Below are 16,843 nucleotides of genomic sequence, written 5' to 3'. Positions count from 1 at the left end.
CCCTCAGCTCTTCAGCTCAAGGCGAGCGCTCTACCACTTGAGCTACAGCGCCACTTCCGGTTTTCTGGTGGTTTATTGGAGATAGGAGTCTCACAGTCTCTCCTGCCCGGGCTGGCTTTGAACCGCGATTCTCAGATCTCAGCCTCCTGAGTAGCTAGGATTACAGGCGTGATCCACCAGCGCCTGGCATAAAATATTTTTTTAAGAGTAGTTAGGGAACTCTCCATTGTACCTTTCTGAATCTTAATCTAAAACCAGACTGATATGAATCCTATGTCTCATCCACATCTATCATTTCCCGTAGGGCAAAAACAGAATCACAAGAAACCAAACTAAAGCATGTAACCCAAAAAGGAAGAATGCAGTCTGGTTGTAATTATCCAACCAACAGCTTTCAGCAATAGTTGCAAATTGGACTCATTCTGGGAGCTTTATAAACATATATGCACATTAGCCTCAATCCGGAGGGCCTGCCTCAAACAAGAATCCAGACTCTGAGATTGATAATGTGATAAAGACTGCCTCTCGCCTCCACAGCTCCCTCTCCTTCCTCCTTGCCAGGTACTGGTGGCTCACACCTGTCATCCTAGCTAGTCAGAAGGCTGAGATCTGAGGATCATGGTTCAAACCCAGCCCAGGCAGGAAAATCAGTGAGACTCTTATCTCCAATGAACCACAAAAAAGCTTCAAGTGGAGCTACAGCTCAAGTGATGGTGTGCAAGCCTTAAGTTAAAAAGCTCAGGGACCGCCAGGCACGGTGGCTCACGCCTATAATCCTAGCTACTCAGGAGGCTGAGATCTGAGGATGGGGTCTCAGTCAGCCCAGGCAGGAAAGTCCATGAGACTCTTACCTCCAATAAACTACTAGAAAACCAGAAGTGGCGCTATGGCTCAAGCGGTAGAGCGCTCGCCTTGAGCTGAAGAGCTGAAGGACAGCGCTCAGGCCCAGAGTTCAAGCCCCATGACCTACCAAAAAAAAAAACAAAAAAAAAAAAGCTCAGGGACAGTGCTCAGGTCCTGAGTTCCAGCTTCAGGACAAGCAACCAAAACAAGAAAGATAGAAAAGGCATGTGTGGTGTGGGCCTAAAAGGAACAGGAGAACAAGGAACTTCCTATTTACCAACCCTGTGCTGTGTCTTCCGAGCCAGAAGTCACACCAATTGACAAAGTTGGAAGTCTGCCAACAGACAGGCAAAACAGGCAAGCACACTGGAAACCAGGGCCGGTCCAAGTAACAATTGCCATTGACGGGCCTTTCAGCTTTCTACTGGGGGAGGGCACTGAAAGGGGCTCTGTCTTAAGAAAAGAAGTTCCCACGAGTCAGTTAGGCATCACTGAATGCTCAGGTTCCCTCAGGACATGTACAACAACAGCTCTAAGCCTGTGTGGGAACTCTAACCCACTCTATTCCGAAATGCAATACATTTAGACCTAAGCTACTCTTTTTTTGTCAGTCATGGGGCTTGAACTCTGGGCCTGGGCGCTGTCCTTCAGCTCTTCAGCTAAAGGCTAGCACTCTACCACTTAAGCCACCGGGCCACTTCCGGTTTTCTGAGTAAGTTTCACAGCTTTTCCTGACCAGGCTGGCTTTGAACCATGATCCTCAGATCTCAGCCTCCTGAGTAGCTAGGATGACAGGCGTGAGTCCCCAGCACCCCACCGAAGCTACTCTTGCGTGCACATGCCAAAACAAAATTACTCCACACCTTGTTTATGTACACAAAAAATTAACCACCTGCCAGCACACCATAAAGCAGGCATGAACTGCTCATTCATTTGTGCCAATGAACACATCATCACATGTACCAAGTCCACAGAGAGGCTAGACACATGAATTTCTCAATCACACCTGGTACAGCCCTGAGTTGGGGAGCCTCTTCAACCTCCACAGTTTTGTTAAGTGTAATATGTGATCTGAGGGAGGGGGGGAGTTTTAACATTTCACATGTGGATAAAAAGGAATTAGTATGTTTTAAAAATGCTTTCTGAAACCAGCAACAATGGAGCAACTAAACATTTCTAGTAACTTGGTTTTGAAAGCTTTAAAAAGGCTTACTCTTCTGTTTTTCCTATTTTCCAAAAGGCCACAAGGGGGCAACATGGCAATATTCCATTAAAACAGCAGGCCTGTGGGTTCTCTCTGTACAAAGAGCAGCCAGCCATTTCAGTACTGTGTGGTGTTTATTTTCCTAACAACTTACAAAATGGCTGAACTACTTGGCAGAATCTGAGTATTTTGCTGGCGAAAGCAAAATCTGGAAAAACACAAAGCACATCTATAACAGAAAGTATTTCCAGACTAAGCTTGTATCACCAATAGGCAATGTTTATCATCAATTTATATCAACAATATATAAAGTGTCTAATCCCTACAATAAATCCTGTAAAGACAAAGCCCAGGGTGTTAAAAGATGCCATTCCAGTCTGAATTACAGAATCTGATGGACAAGCTAATAATGTGCAACTATTCCTTCTCAGTCACTCCTACGTTTAAAATAATGGAAATAAAGCCAGCTTCACACTGGTAAAAACTGAAGTCAACATAAGCAAAAAAATCATCAAGATTCCCATCTCAACAAACAGCAAGAGAGGTATGGTGGGTGGGGCATGGAGGCTCGCCTGTCTACCTTTCATACTAGGGAAAGCATAAATAGGAGGGTCTCTATCTAGGCTTGCTGGAGAGGAGGGGGGAATCCCAAGACTCTACTTAAACAAGGTCATACTAAGCAAAAAGGGCTGAAGGTGTGTGGTTCACATGGTAGAGCATAGGCTCTACCAAGCTCAAACTCCAAAACTACTTTTAAAATAGAGAAAGGTAAGGTTATTAAAATACAGAATATTAGATATAGCCATACAAGGTGGTAGTGTACACCTATAATCACAACACTAACAGGAAGATCTGAGTTAGAGGACAGCCCAGGCTATATAGAGACACTGTTTCAAAACAAATCGTGTGTGTGTGTGTGTGTGTGTGTGTGTGTGTGTGTGTGTGTTTTGTGTACACACAGAAATGGGAGCTGGGAGCCAGTGGCTCATGCCTGTCTGTAATCCTACCTACTGAGGAGGCTAAGATGTGAGGATCACAGTTCAAAGCCAGCCCAGGCAGAAAAGTCTGTGAGACTCTTATTCCAATAAACCAGTAGAATACCGGAAGTGGCACTGTGGCTCAAGAGGTAGAGCGCTTGCCTTGAGCTGAAGAATGCAGGGACAGCGCCCAAGCCGAGTTCAAGCCCACAACTGACAAAAAAACAAAGAAATGGAAATGTGGCTTAATAGCAGAGTGCTTGCCTTCATGGATGAAGCCTGGACTGGATTCCTCGGTACCACATACACAGAAAAAGTCGAAAGTGGTGCTATAGCTCAAGTGGTAGATAGAGCGCTAGCCCTGAGCAAAAAAAGCAGCTCAGGAACAGTGCCGAGGCCCTGCGTTCAAGCCCAGGACTGGCAAAAAGTGTGTTTGTGTGTGTGGTGTGCATATACATATTAACTTGAATATATATTTACTTGAGAATGTGTTATTTATTTTAATATATTTAATACATTCATTAGAATATATAATTCATATTCTAGTATATTTAAAAAAACATACTTGATGTATATTTGTATATATTTTGATATATGAATCTATATTCAACATATACTATTTATTTGAATGTATACATGTGAATACAGACTCAAATAAATATTTTGAAATGAGACAGAAATTAAAATAACCAATAAACTTATGTAAGTCTCCGGTAATCAGGGAGATACAACAAATACATCAGATTTCAATCTTGAACCATCTTGCAATTGCATACCTCATCAGGATCAGGCAGTATATTATATATTAAAGACTCTTAGTATAGTATAAAAAGGAGAGAGCCAAGCTGTGAAAAGCAGTTGAAGTCGAAAAAGTTCCCCTGAAATCCATTAATAACTAGGTATAACTAACCCTCTCAAACAAAGTATTTACATTTAGAACACTAAACAAGAACAAGCAATCCTTTTAAGCCCTATGATTCTGCTTTCCTTATTAGCTACTTTGGAGGCTATAATTTTTAGAGTTCTGTAAGACAGGTGGTGTTTACAGCCACTTCAAACTTTAAGGGAGATCAAATGGCCTAACTAGAAGCTCCAACATAAAATGTGAAGCCTATGCCCACAGTCCTATAAAAAAGGGGTTCCATAATCAGGTCAGTTAAGAATCAAAGGCAAGGGGCTGCAAGCACAAACATTCACAGTAATGAACACTGTCCGTAGTGTGACATGTTGGGTGAGGGAGAGGACTGGCCTTTTTGCAGAGGAGGTAGCAGTATCCTGCACCTCTGCCCAGTGGATGCCAGTAGCACCTTTGTCCCTTGTAGTAACAACCAAAAAAATCTCTACCAATGCAAAATACCAACAATGTTGTAACCTGAAAGCCACTGTTTTGAAGGCATGATTTTATTCCATTTCCACGGGTGCTAAGCTAAGGACAATGCAGAACAGTTTTTTCAAAAATTCTAACCAAGGCCCACACTGTTGGCTCATGCCTGTAATCCTAGCTACTCTGGAGGCCAAGATCTTTAGATCGCTGTTCAAAGCCAGCTCGGGCAGTTAAACCCCATATCTCAAGTATAAAAGTGCTAGCCTTAAGCAATAGGAGCTCAGGAAAACACCCAGGCCCAGAGTTCAAGCCTCAGGACCGGCAGACACACACAGACACAGACACAGACACACACCTCTAACCAAATACACACACACACACACCTCTAACCAAATACACACACACACACCTCTAACCAAATACACACACACACACACACACACACACACACACACACACACACCCCTACCTCTAACCAAATCCAGTTAAACCCCATATCTCAAGTATAAAAGTGCTAGCCTTAAGCAATAGGAGCTCAGGAAAACACCCAGGCCCAGAGTTCAAGCCTCAGGACCGGCACACACACACACACACACACACACACACACACACACACACAACTCTAACCAAATCCAAAGTGCACAGGTGGCACTCCGTCCACCTGCAGGATGACTAAGTTTTCTGGAGGTCTCCAGTACCTCCAGACCATCCATCTTTCCTCCTTTCTAAAACTCATCCTTAACCCCAAGGGAGAAGGGTGCCCAGAGTGTGATTAAGGGGGTCAAACCGACTGGAACACAGTATAAACACATGCAGAGATGTAACAATGAGAAGCCCCCTGCACAACTAATAAAAGCCAATTTAAAAAGTAAATGAACAAATAAATTAGAAACCTACCCGTCCCTCCTCCCAATCTCTTCAGGGGCTACATTTTCAGAGGAAACTTTGATGCAAAATAAAATCCTGGCCTCTGATGGTGAGAACCTGATGCATTGTGCATTTGTTTGTTTCTTTAAAACTTGTAAGTTTAAGAGCAGCAAAAGTATAAAATGTCTCCCATTTTCACTATCTTTTCCACCTATCTCCTTGCTCTTCCCCAACAAAATGATGCAATTAATTGCTCTCAAAATGCATAGGCAAGCCTAGAACCAACTGCCAGACCAAACAACCACAGACTACTGCTATTTCCTCCCCTTCTGCTTCAAGTTTCTAATTACATAGGAATGATAATTAGATCTCTTCATAAACTTGGGAAGGCCTCACAAATGAACAGCAGAAGTGAAGCTCTAGCAGACACAGGCTTTCAGAGCAACAGGCCTGTGACTGCTGGCTGGCTGGCTTCTCCGACAGCATCATGTCTTGATTTTTTCATTCATTGAGACCATCTCAGTGGCTCTCATCCACTGACTTGATACTCTGCCAAAAGGCAAAACAAGTCGAACCAGCATCAGCAAACTTGATGAGCAGCTTCTAATCTTTGGTAGATACTCAACCGTTTTGCCTTGGGTGTGACTGGAAGAGCTCAGCAGGACCCAGGAGCACCCACAGGTCTTCAAAGGAAGGCAACTCTTGGTAAACTGTGATGTTATTAACCAACCTTAAGAGAATCAGTAGTATTTCTGCTATACTGACCCTCATATAAAATGACCCTCATAAGCCAGGCATTGGTGGCTCATGCCTGTAATCCTGGCTACTCAGGAAGCTGAGATCTAAGGATCACGGTTCAAAGCCAACCCGGCAGGAAAGTCCATGAGACTCTTATCGCCAATAAATCACTAGAAAACCAGAAGTGGCACTGTGGCTCAAGCGATAGAGCACTTACCTTGAACTGAAGAGCACAGGGACAATGCCCAAGCCCAGAGTTCAAGCCCAACGGCCGACCAAAAAAAAAAGACCCTCATAAAAGAAAAAAAAAGGAAAAGGAAAAAGAAATATATATACATATATAAATATATAGATTCTTGAAGTAATGTGTGTTGCAAAATAAGCAATAAATGTAAATTTACCTTGGCATGTTTTTCCTATAAAATATGCACAAAATAGAATTTCCTTCATGGGCCAGGTGGCGGTGGCTCATGCCTTTATAATCCTAGTTACTAAGGAGGCTAAGATCACGGTTCAAATCCAGCCCAGGTAGGCAAGTCTGTGAGACTTTTATCTCCAATAAACCACCAGAAAACCAGAAGTGGCGCTGTGTTAAGAGTGCTTGCCTTGAGCTGAAAAGCTCAGGGACAGCACCCAGGTCCAGAGTTCAAGCCCCAACTGACAAAATAAAATAAAATAAAATTCCTTCATTAGTTAAAATTGAAAACACAAATTGGCAGCTGTCAGGCATTATGACACTTAGCAATACACCATTTGAATGAGATAACCTAAGAGGTTTTCTAAAAATCATTAAGTCACTTTAACACTAGAAACAATTTACAACTCACTGTGGAATGACAAACATCACTTTTAAATTGCTTCCTCGTTGCTTAGTTAATATAGAGTTTAAAAAAAAAAAAAAGCCTGACACCAGTCAGTGGCTGATGCCTGCAATCTAGTTACTTAGAGGATTGCAGTTCAAAGCCAGCCCCGGCAAGGAAGTCCATGAGACTTTTCTCTCCAATTAATTAACCACCAGAAAATCAGACTGTGGCTCAAAATGGGTTGTGGCTCAAAGTCCTAGAGGGCTAGCCTTGAGCAAAAGAGCTCAGGGACAATGCCCAGGCCCAGAGTTCAAGCCCCATCACTGACAGAGAGAAAATAAAACCACTGAGTGACAATTATGTTTTGTTTACTGTTAGCCCTACTTTGTATTTTCTGCATTCAGAGTCTCTGCCTGCTCTCGATCTCAAACCAGGTGAGGGAGCTTCAGGTACATCTAGAAGACCTTGGGTACTTGGAAAAGTAATGGAAAAGGAATATTGTCAAGCTAAAAAGGCACAAAACAGATTTAAAGTTCCTTTAGGGACAAAATTTTACAGAGTGAAAGCTGTGTCATGGAATAAGAAAGTATAGCATCTGGAAGAAGTTACTACATTTTATTTCATTTTCTGATTTGTCCTCCAGTGCTCATGAATCACTTCAAAAACAGTCCATCTTTTTATATGAAATCAACATAGTATACTTCATTGGTGTACAACACTTACTTTTTAACTGGCTATTATTAGGAACAATAAATTCATCAAAACCCTTGGCTGAATTAAAAAAAAAAAACCATTGAGTGAAAAGTACACATCTTTCACATACACATCCTAGAAATGTCTAAAGCCATTCTGTAGGATGACATTTTAACACAAAAGTTCTTTCACTTCCTTTCATCAGTCCCAAAACTCTGTCCTACCTTTATTTCCAGAACTCCAAGATTCATGGGAGGCATAGGAAGATGGAAATCTCAGCCAGCACCAAGCAAAAGTCCCAACACCCTACCTATACAAGGTGGCTTGAGTGGCGAGGTCTTGCCTAGCAAGCCCAGGGCACCAGTTTGAGCCCTAATACCTACCGTCAAAGATCAAGGAAATAAATGAAAGAAAGCGAAATTGGACAAAGGATGTAAGACCAGAAAGTGCACCAAGGGAAGATTTGGAACACTGAGCCCCAGTCAATCTAGGGAAGCATAAGCTAGGAAAGCTTTTAAAATTTAAATCTGGAAAAAGGGGCTGGATATTAATATTTTGTTGTTTGTTTTTTTTGTGCTTGAATTGCTATCCCTGAGCTTTTGTGTTTTACCACTTAAAGCCATTGTTCCATCTCTGGCTTTTTTTGGTATTAATTGGAAATAAAGAGGCTCAGGAGTTTCCTGCCCAAGGTGGGTTTGAAGTGCCATCCTCAGATCTCAGCCTCCTGAGGAGCTACTATTACAGGCATGAGCCACCATGGCTACATTGACATTTTGTAAAGCTAAGGTCTGAAATTGAAGAGGAAAAAAAAAAGATAAATTATAACTAAATTGAAAAAAAAAAGTAGATGGCAACAAATTCGTAAACCAAACGGGAAAGGAAGAGGAAGAGAAAAAAAATCTGCACACTAAGGCTAACACACAATTAGATTTAGGTTGATTGTGTTGGTTATATATATTGTTGCTGTTCAATTTATATACAAGCAGCATTGCATGAGAGGATTCAGGATGAAAAGACTTTTTTTCTGCCTTTCTACTTCCAACAACTTGAGAGAACTAAGGCAGAGAGACGGTAAACCAGTTTTGTGGGTTATCTACGTGAACAGAGGTGATTCATGTTAAGAAACTGTCACAGTTCAGAAAAATTGTATTGGAGATTAAGTATAAAATAGACCTAACCTCCCAAAGTCATTCTCTCCAATCTCACCCATTATTCACCTTAAAAAAAAAAAAAAAGACTTCTTTAGTAATCAAGGACAACCTCTACCATCCTCAAGCAAAGCTCAGCACCCCCCCCAAAAAAAAAGGCACTTTAAACACAGAAAGGCAGAAGGGGGAAACAGTAAAGCAGCAACAATAAAACAATGTGAACAGTGACTTGCATTGAGTACTTCCAATGTGATAGATAAGGTCTACACTAAGAGCTTCGGGATACTGTATTTTAATCTGAACACCCAAGGATAATTAACATCATTTACATCTTTAAATGAGAAATTTCTCAGGGGTTTGGCACGGTAGGTATGTTGGTAATCCCAGCTACTCTGGAGGCAAAGGTCCTCTGCCCAAGGCAAAAACTCCTGACAGAAACCTTATCTGAAAACTATCTAAAGCAAAATAAGGTCAGGACCTGGCTGGGGGGGGGGGGGGGGTACTGGACCTGCCAGGTAAGATTGAGTCCAAACTCCAGTACTGCCCCACACCTCCCCAAATCAAATCCAACCATGTCCTCAATTGGAAACCGTGCCACCCACCACCCAGTAGAGGCTGAGCTGGCATTACACACACACACACACACACACACACACACACACACGAAGTCTGTGCCCAATAAAAAGATGACTGATGATAAGACCAGGAACAGTATTAGCCAGGCAGCCTCCTTATCTAAGAGCCCTTAAATCGAAGGGAATAGACTCTTTCCAAGCTACAAGGACTCCAGGAAAGGGAACTGAAATATACCTTTCAGCATGAAATATAACCCAGAAAGTGTCTGAACTACCAGATGCATGACCAAAATACACGACCCATAACCGGAAGTGTTGAGAAGCAAATGCTAAACCGAAACTATTTCCAAAAACATGTCAATGGGTAGCTAGCCATCGTTTGTTTCAGGAAGACCCAGGGCCCACCTCATACTCTCCATGCATTTTAGGTATTTATATTTGTCTCTTGTCCCAGTTGAAGTTTTTGATTAGAAGCAAAGGCCATTACAGACCTACAACCTGTATACCTAACACTGTGCTACATTACAGATTACAATATAAAATAGGACCAGCACCTGAGATGATTGGGTCAAACTGTACTTATTCTGGCTTTACACTAATAACTCTAAACCACGAACACAAGTACTTAGACCACAATGGGAGCTTAGCCAGTCAGGCTGGAATGCGGGAGGGGAGTTACTCAGCTATAATGACATCACTCAAGATAGGCAAGCTACTAAAATAACTCAGATAATTTTAACTACCCTTTGTTAAAGTTAACACCACTTCCTGGAAGCCAACTGAGTTCAAAGGCTGTTAGAAAAAGGTCTAAATTTTTTAGATAGGTAAGCTAACAAAATAACTCAGGTGATTTTTCTTTTATAACTACCCTTTGTTAAAGTTACACCTCTTCCAGGAAGTCATCTGAGTTCAAAGGCTGTTAGGAAAAGGTTTAAGAACAGCTCACAGCCATGGGGGGAAAAAAAAAGAACAAAATTACTAGTATTCTATTTTTTAACTTAGGCACAAGTTCACTGCACCAAATTCTGGGGAGAAATTATTGGGTAAATGAATGTGAAACAAGTGTGAGAAATGAGACATGAATGTGGAAATTACAGGTGAAATACGGAGCAGTCTTTCAGTTTCAGATGTCGCTGTAAAGCGCAAATTCCAAGTTTCCAGTAGAAGTTACCCTTCCCTACTCACTCAAGCAACAACGTATACTAGAACTTGTTAAATTTAAACTCCATATACGCTGATTTATTCTGTACAAAAGGTGTTAGTCACTAATGAATCAAATAACTAGAAACTGCATCTATAAAAGAGAATACACATACCAAACTATTAATCACTATTCTTTCCCTGCCAGTCCAAGGATTCTTCTACACTGGGGAAAAAAAGAGGGAGGGGAAAAGACAGAGAGGAGAGGGGGAGGGAAAGAACTTAGGGGAGGGCCTAAAAAGTTTTAAAATGTTAATTAGCTCTACCAGGCTTGCCAACAGTTCGTGAATAAATTGCTGTATCTGTAAATACACATTTTTAACTCATGAAGAAGGAAAGATTGGACTAAAGCCTGTTGCATGAAATAGGTATGTATATCTTCCCAAGTATAAATACAATGTGTCTAACTCTATCCCCACACTTAAAAACTTATGGACATATTAGCAAATACTAAAACTTTAATAATTCAGTTTTCATGCACTGAAAGGGAGCTCAGGTTACTTTCTTCTGCTAATGACAGATACAATTTTAAAATTTGGGGGGAAAAAAAAAGAGGTAAGTGTTGGAAACCAGAGCTGGGGGTGTGTCTCAAGTGATGAAAAACCTGCCAAACAAGCATAAGGGTGAGTTCAAATCCCCTTACCTCCAAAGCACAAGTGAAATGGGGAAAACCACAGCAGCCATTGAAATCCTTACAAGTATTTAAGTCTGCAAGGGTGTTAATTTCTAGGGAATACATTTTGGTTCGCAATCGTAAACATCACGTGTACAATCTTCATGTACACTTCTATACAAATACTTGAGATCCAGTTGTTCAGCCAATTTCCACACGTGTTCCAAAGAATTCCTGCCAGTAAACCTATGCTACAAGAACTTACAAACACTATTATAGTGAGGTTACCCTTTTCAGAAAGTGGAATTTGCCCAAGAAAGCATCTCTATGTACACTCAAATGGCCCATATGCCTGTTGTTTTTGTTGTTTGGGTTTCTGTTTTGATTTTGGTGGCTGTGGAAGATTGTTGTTTTTTTGTTGCTTTTTTTTTGGGGGGGGGGTTGTGGGGTTTGCTTGTTGGTGCAAGTGCGGGAGCTTGAACTCAAAGGACTGGATGCTGCTCCCTGGCTATTTTTCTCAAGGCTGACGCTACACCACTTGAGCCAGAAAGCTCCCCTTCTGGCTTTCTGCTGAGTAACTGGAGAGGAGTCTCGTGGACATTCTATGGCCTGGGCTGGTTTCGAGCTGGGATCCTCAGATCTCAGCCGGAGCAGCTTACAGGTGTCACCACCTGTGCCCAGCTGCACGCCTGTGTCCAAGTAACACTTGATCCACTTTTAAAGAAGTGAAGGAGCGGCGGCGGCCCAGGCTGGGGCCTCTGCTCCGAGCGCGGCGCGGGCGCGCATGGCTCCCGCCTGCAGCCGGTCGGGACGGAGGGCTGCTGCCACCCAATGCCAGCGTCGGATGCCGGCATGGGGTGCTGCGGGCACGCGCGGCGCGGCGCGGGCACTTTTGGAGGGTTCTGGGGTCCCGCGCCAGCGGGTGCTGGTGCTGGGTGCCCGGCCGGCGGTGCTTGGTGGTTGGTGGTCACCGTCCGTACTGACCTGAGTCTGCCTCCCGGGAGGAAGGAGTGGCACCAGGTGAACAGGCACCGGGGCAGGTTCACGAACTCCTCCCCGGCCTGGCGAGCCATGGGCCGCCGGCCTCACACCCGGAGGGCGGCCTGCCGACCCCCCTCCAGCGGGAAACGGTTTCCGTCAATGGTGACAGAACGGAAGTCCCGCGCCTCGGAAGCGGCTCCGCGCGGGCGGGGCGGACCCGGCTAAGGGAGCGGGGAGGGCGGCGGAAATGCCAGCGCCAGGGCCGGTCTCCTCGGCCTCGCCTCTCCACAGACGGCCCCGAGGGAGCGAGGAAGGGCACACCCCAGCCGCCTCACCACCAAAACCTGCCCGGGAGCCGACGCCACCGCCCACCGGAAAGCTCCGGCCAGCGCTCGGGGCTTCCCCGCGGGCAGCTCGCCGGGCAACCCGCGCACGCGCATGCACGCACGCACGCCGGCGTCGCGGCGCTCCCCTCCCCACGCTGGGCGGGGTGACGTCAAGGAGGCGGGACCCGCCAGCCGGCACCGCCGTTGACCCGGCTGTTACCAGGCGCGCCAGCAGCCAATCAGCGGCGGGCGCCGTCGCCGGCCGGCCTTTGAACTCGGCACGGCAACTTCCTGCTGTCTGGCGAGTACACAGTGCAATGCAGTATGTCTGTCGGCGCTGCGGCACAAAGGAACAGCCATTTTGTGACTGAGCTGGGCCCGCACCCAGGTGCCAGGGGCGCCCCAAGCCGCTCCCGCACGAGATGCCGGGCCGCCCTTGCTCCCGGCACCGGGGCGCCGGCACGGAGGCGCGGGAGGGGAGGCCCGGCCGCTGCGGCCTGGAGGCTCGTTTGGTGTTGGGCCCTGACCGAATTCCCGGTTTTGAAAGTATTCTCGGCGTCATAAAATGGCTGCCACCGCCCCTGCCTGCTGCCGTCCACAAGCTCCGCCGTCTGCCATTGTAGGCAGGCCGCGAACCCCCGTGGGGCTCCCCGCACCCAGCCGGCCCGAGGCGGGCTGCTCGCGGAGGCAGAGCCTGCGCTCGGGCCCAGGCCCCGCTGGCCAGCCCCAGCCCCAGCCCCACGAGGCCAGCTTGGGCTGGGCTTCAAGCGGCCAGGGTCCGTGTGCCTCACTCAACTTCACAAGTACCAAGGTGTCTCTAAAACCCGTTTTCACGTCACCTTCCTAAACCCCTGCGATGAGGCGAAGCTCCTAGACAGGCGCAGACCTCGAGGAGGCACACGCTTACATAACCACGGAAGGGTGCTCGCGCTGGGTCCCAACACAGGAAACAGACGAAAATGTGCATACCTCCCCCGGGTGGCTCAAGCAAGCCATCCCAGGTTACTGGCCCTGCCATTCCCTCCTCACCGCGCCTGGGGCTGCCAGGTTTATTCCCTTAATACTCCTCTTTGAGCCATAAAAACTTAGCTCCAATTCTGATGACACAGCAACCAAGCAGGGGAAACTCCCTTCACTTCAGATCACTGAAAGTATCTTACTTGAAAAAATACCACCATTTTTAAGCAGTAAAATCTTAAGAGGAAGTGATGTCATGATTATGTACGTGTATCAATAATGTATGCAGTAACTTAAACATAACTCATCTGTCAAGGAATCTCCAAAATTTCTGGATATTCAGGTATGTGATTCAAAGTATACTTGACAAAAAGTCATTAAGTCTATGCTTCTTGTACAGCAGTAGCTCCACCAGCAGTCAAATAGGTGAAAACTTCCACGTCTCTCCAATCAGTAAAATATACTGCCCCATTTTTCAGTTAGGCAGCACAGCCTGCTCCATGAGACCACAAACCTTGCAAAAGCCTATATGCAAATCACATACTCAAGGGAGTGACAATTTTAGTATTTGGTCTTTAATGATTCGTCAAATACACCTAGGATTTCCTATTTCTTCAAATTGTCACTTTCCAGAAAACTCGAGTTAGAATTATTAGAAGTTTTGTGTCATATATATAGATAGATAGATACACATATATATATACACACCCCAGTAATGAAATGGGCAATTCATAGAGGTCCAAAATTGTATGACAACCTGCATAGGGATTTGGGATTCTATTTTCAAAAGTAGGGTTCAAAATATTTTTAATCTAAGAGTTAAACATTTATAATAAACCATACTCAAAACTAACAAATTTCTAGCCTAATATTTTAAGCTATTTTTACAAAGAAAGATCAAAATTGTAAAGAAAAAAATCACAACCTTATTCAACTTCAAGATGAAAATCTCAACAGGACAATTCATAAGAACACACCAAAAAATGCACTTACTTTAAGAAAAAATTAAGATACAGAGATCATGCAACAAAAACATCTTAGAAGCTTTATTACTTAAGTCACTAATAAGCTACTCCAAGGAATGTGAAACAGATCATGATTTGAACAAACAGTATATTTGTTAAGCTTCAGCAGATAAAAGCATTCCAGACTGTCGAGATAAATCAATAAATGTAAGCGACAACCAAAATGTAAAGATACAATACAACTACCAACCAGAAAGCACTATCTTATTAAGTATACAGATCCAAATATTAAAATATTTTAAATATAAACTATACAATTATAAATAAAGTCACAGTAACAAACACTGTATAAGTATGACAGCATTGTGAGGTTCCTGTGATCACAGATTTGATTTCATAAATTCAGGAATTGTAACCAGGTAAATGTTTTGATAAATCATCAAAACTGTCTAAAAATATCAGGTGTATCAAAAGAAATAAGAGAGTCAAATAAAAATATAAACTGAGAGGCATCAGTCAAAGGGTGCCTTTTACAATTTCATGTTTAAATGTACATTTTTTCATTCATAGAACTTTCTCAAATGTCTATTTACTATAATTTACTACTACAGGGCTCCTCTATGGCCCTCAGTTACAAGTTGGGATATCCGAGATTCTTCAAAGAAAAAAATGTGCCTTGTATGTAAAATGGTGCAATGCAGCAATGGCTAAACCCACAAGGTCATTTTTCTGCACCACAAAAACCTGAAAACTGAAATTTACAGACAGAAAAACTGTAGTTTACAGGAAAGGCCCCTTTGAATGGAGGTACCTTACCTCTTGACTACTGTAAGAGGCCTTAAGTCAGAACTCAACTTTCATAAATTGCTACCAAAAAATTAGGGTGTGGCATTTTACCAATCTCAAGGTCACACTTTAAAAAACAAACTGAAATAAGAAAAATACTTATAATCATACAGATAGTAATCCATGGCTGTCAAGGTAAACAACTGTAAGCCAAAGGTCCCCCCAAAAAAGGCAAAAAAGGAAGAAAGTTGATAGCTCATACCTCGAAGCATTGCTGGGTAGCGAACTGTCCTCCTCTTGGCTTTTGTCCTTATTTCTCATCATCTTTTAATTCTTAAATATTAAGGGGGAGGGGGAATCTGTGTTTGAAGTCCCGTGCCCAGGTATTTACTGTCAAAAGTTGAAAGAAAGGTAAGGTCCCAGCTTCTATGGATGGTATTTATTATCAGGAACAGAGTCCTGACGATGTTAGTGACATTGATATAATGCAGTAACTGTAAGCACCGAAAAAACATATATTTCTATTTTTACTTTTAAAAAAAACACAAAAGCAGATGAGCCCAACAGTGAAAGCATCACTATCAAGAGGAAAGTTTCTCAAACTAACACACTGGATACAAATAACAATCTCTGAATCTTATTGCGTCACTCAGGAATTTCTCTTATTTATACAAAATAAAACAAGCTTTAACATATAAATCTTTGAAATTATCATTAATTATCGTGAACTTACCTGATCCATGTAGTCTATCCAAAGCAAGAGTCCTATCTAGTGGCAGAAAAATATCAGATCCAAATTAATTCAAAATAAAGCCAAAATCCTCCGGTAAAAAAACAAAAAATAAATAAAACAATCCTCAAATGTTAACTGATCAAAAAATAAAGCAATAATCAACACTAAAACGGGTCCGGAAGGGGAAAAAAACCTCATTAGGAGAGCGCACAAAAATGGAGGTGCGCCATGGCTTCTGAGCTGCAAAAACAACGACCTGGGATCTCAGTACGGCGGCTTCTTTCCAGCAAGGCACGACGAGAAAGCTCCCCAAAGCTGCTTTTCTCTCTAAAAAAAGGCTCCACTCGACCCCAGAAAGTCAGTAGGAGGCAGGGGGCTGTGGGGGCCCCCTGAGGCTGCCCAAAAGTTAGGGAAAGTTGCGGAAAGTGAGGCAGAGGCAGGGAGAGAGCGCGCTCTCTCTAAGGCACAGCCGCCATCTAGAGCCTCCTTCCCAGCTCTGAGAGCTCTGCCTTTGATTGACACTCTCTACATTTACCCCACAACTCAGGTGATGTACCATAGACCCACCCCTTCTCTCCACCAAAAAAAAAAAAAAGAAAAAAAAGAAAGATCTTCCATCCCAGGGAGCCTGAAGACCCCCACCCCCTACCTCCCTGCCCCTCCAGACCACCCCATCAAGGGGAGGGGGAAGGGCTTCTTAACCCCCTCTGGCTCCAGCACCCTTTTTAAGCCAGAGAGAAATGTAATTTGTTCCTTTTGTCTAAAGATCTGCTAAATATTTCAGTCCTTCAGCTAAAATAACTTCCTCCCTGGACAGGAAGTGGAGTTTTATCAAGCCATTTTGAAATGGGATAATTCTTAAATGAATCTAAAAGCCCAGCTTAAGTACTAATCTTTTTTTTAAAAAATTAAGCCCCCCCATGAATGGAACGGTTTCCAAATAAAAGCAAAACCTCAGTTCTGCAAATTGAACTCAAGCCTTCCCATCTTTATGGTGCCTAAAAATTATGCAAAGTCAAAATTTTAAATGGAATTTTCCATCCCAACTGGGAGAAAAGGGTAATTTTTAACAACTCAAGAGCGCCTCCCTAGTGTTCAGTTTCATTAAGA

At 43.5% G+C, this 16,843-nt stretch overlaps 1 long non-coding RNA gene across 1 annotated transcript; it reads right to left on the bottom strand.

Annotated features, from left to right (window-relative positions):
* Nucleotides 1-14,268: 14,268 nt before the first annotated feature.
* LOC105982258 lies at nt 14,269-16,296 on the bottom strand. Its single transcript, XR_001174878.1, has 2 exons — nt 15,734-16,296; nt 14,269-15,390 (listed from the first exon to the last, which is right to left on the bottom strand). It is a non-coding gene; the product is annotated as an uncharacterized LOC105982258 (long non-coding RNA).
* Between the last annotated feature and the right edge of the window lie 547 nt (nt 16,297-16,843).

The sequence above is a fragment of the Dipodomys ordii genome, unplaced genomic scaffold (genome assembly GCF_000151885.1).
Source record: "Dipodomys ordii isolate 6190 unplaced genomic scaffold, Dord_2.0 Scaffold15, whole genome shotgun sequence".
Lineage (NCBI taxonomy): Eukaryota > Metazoa > Chordata > Mammalia > Rodentia > Heteromyidae > Dipodomys > Dipodomys ordii.
The sequence above is the reverse complement of the archived record's forward strand: the minus strand, read 5'-3'. Positions and strand labels throughout refer to the sequence as shown.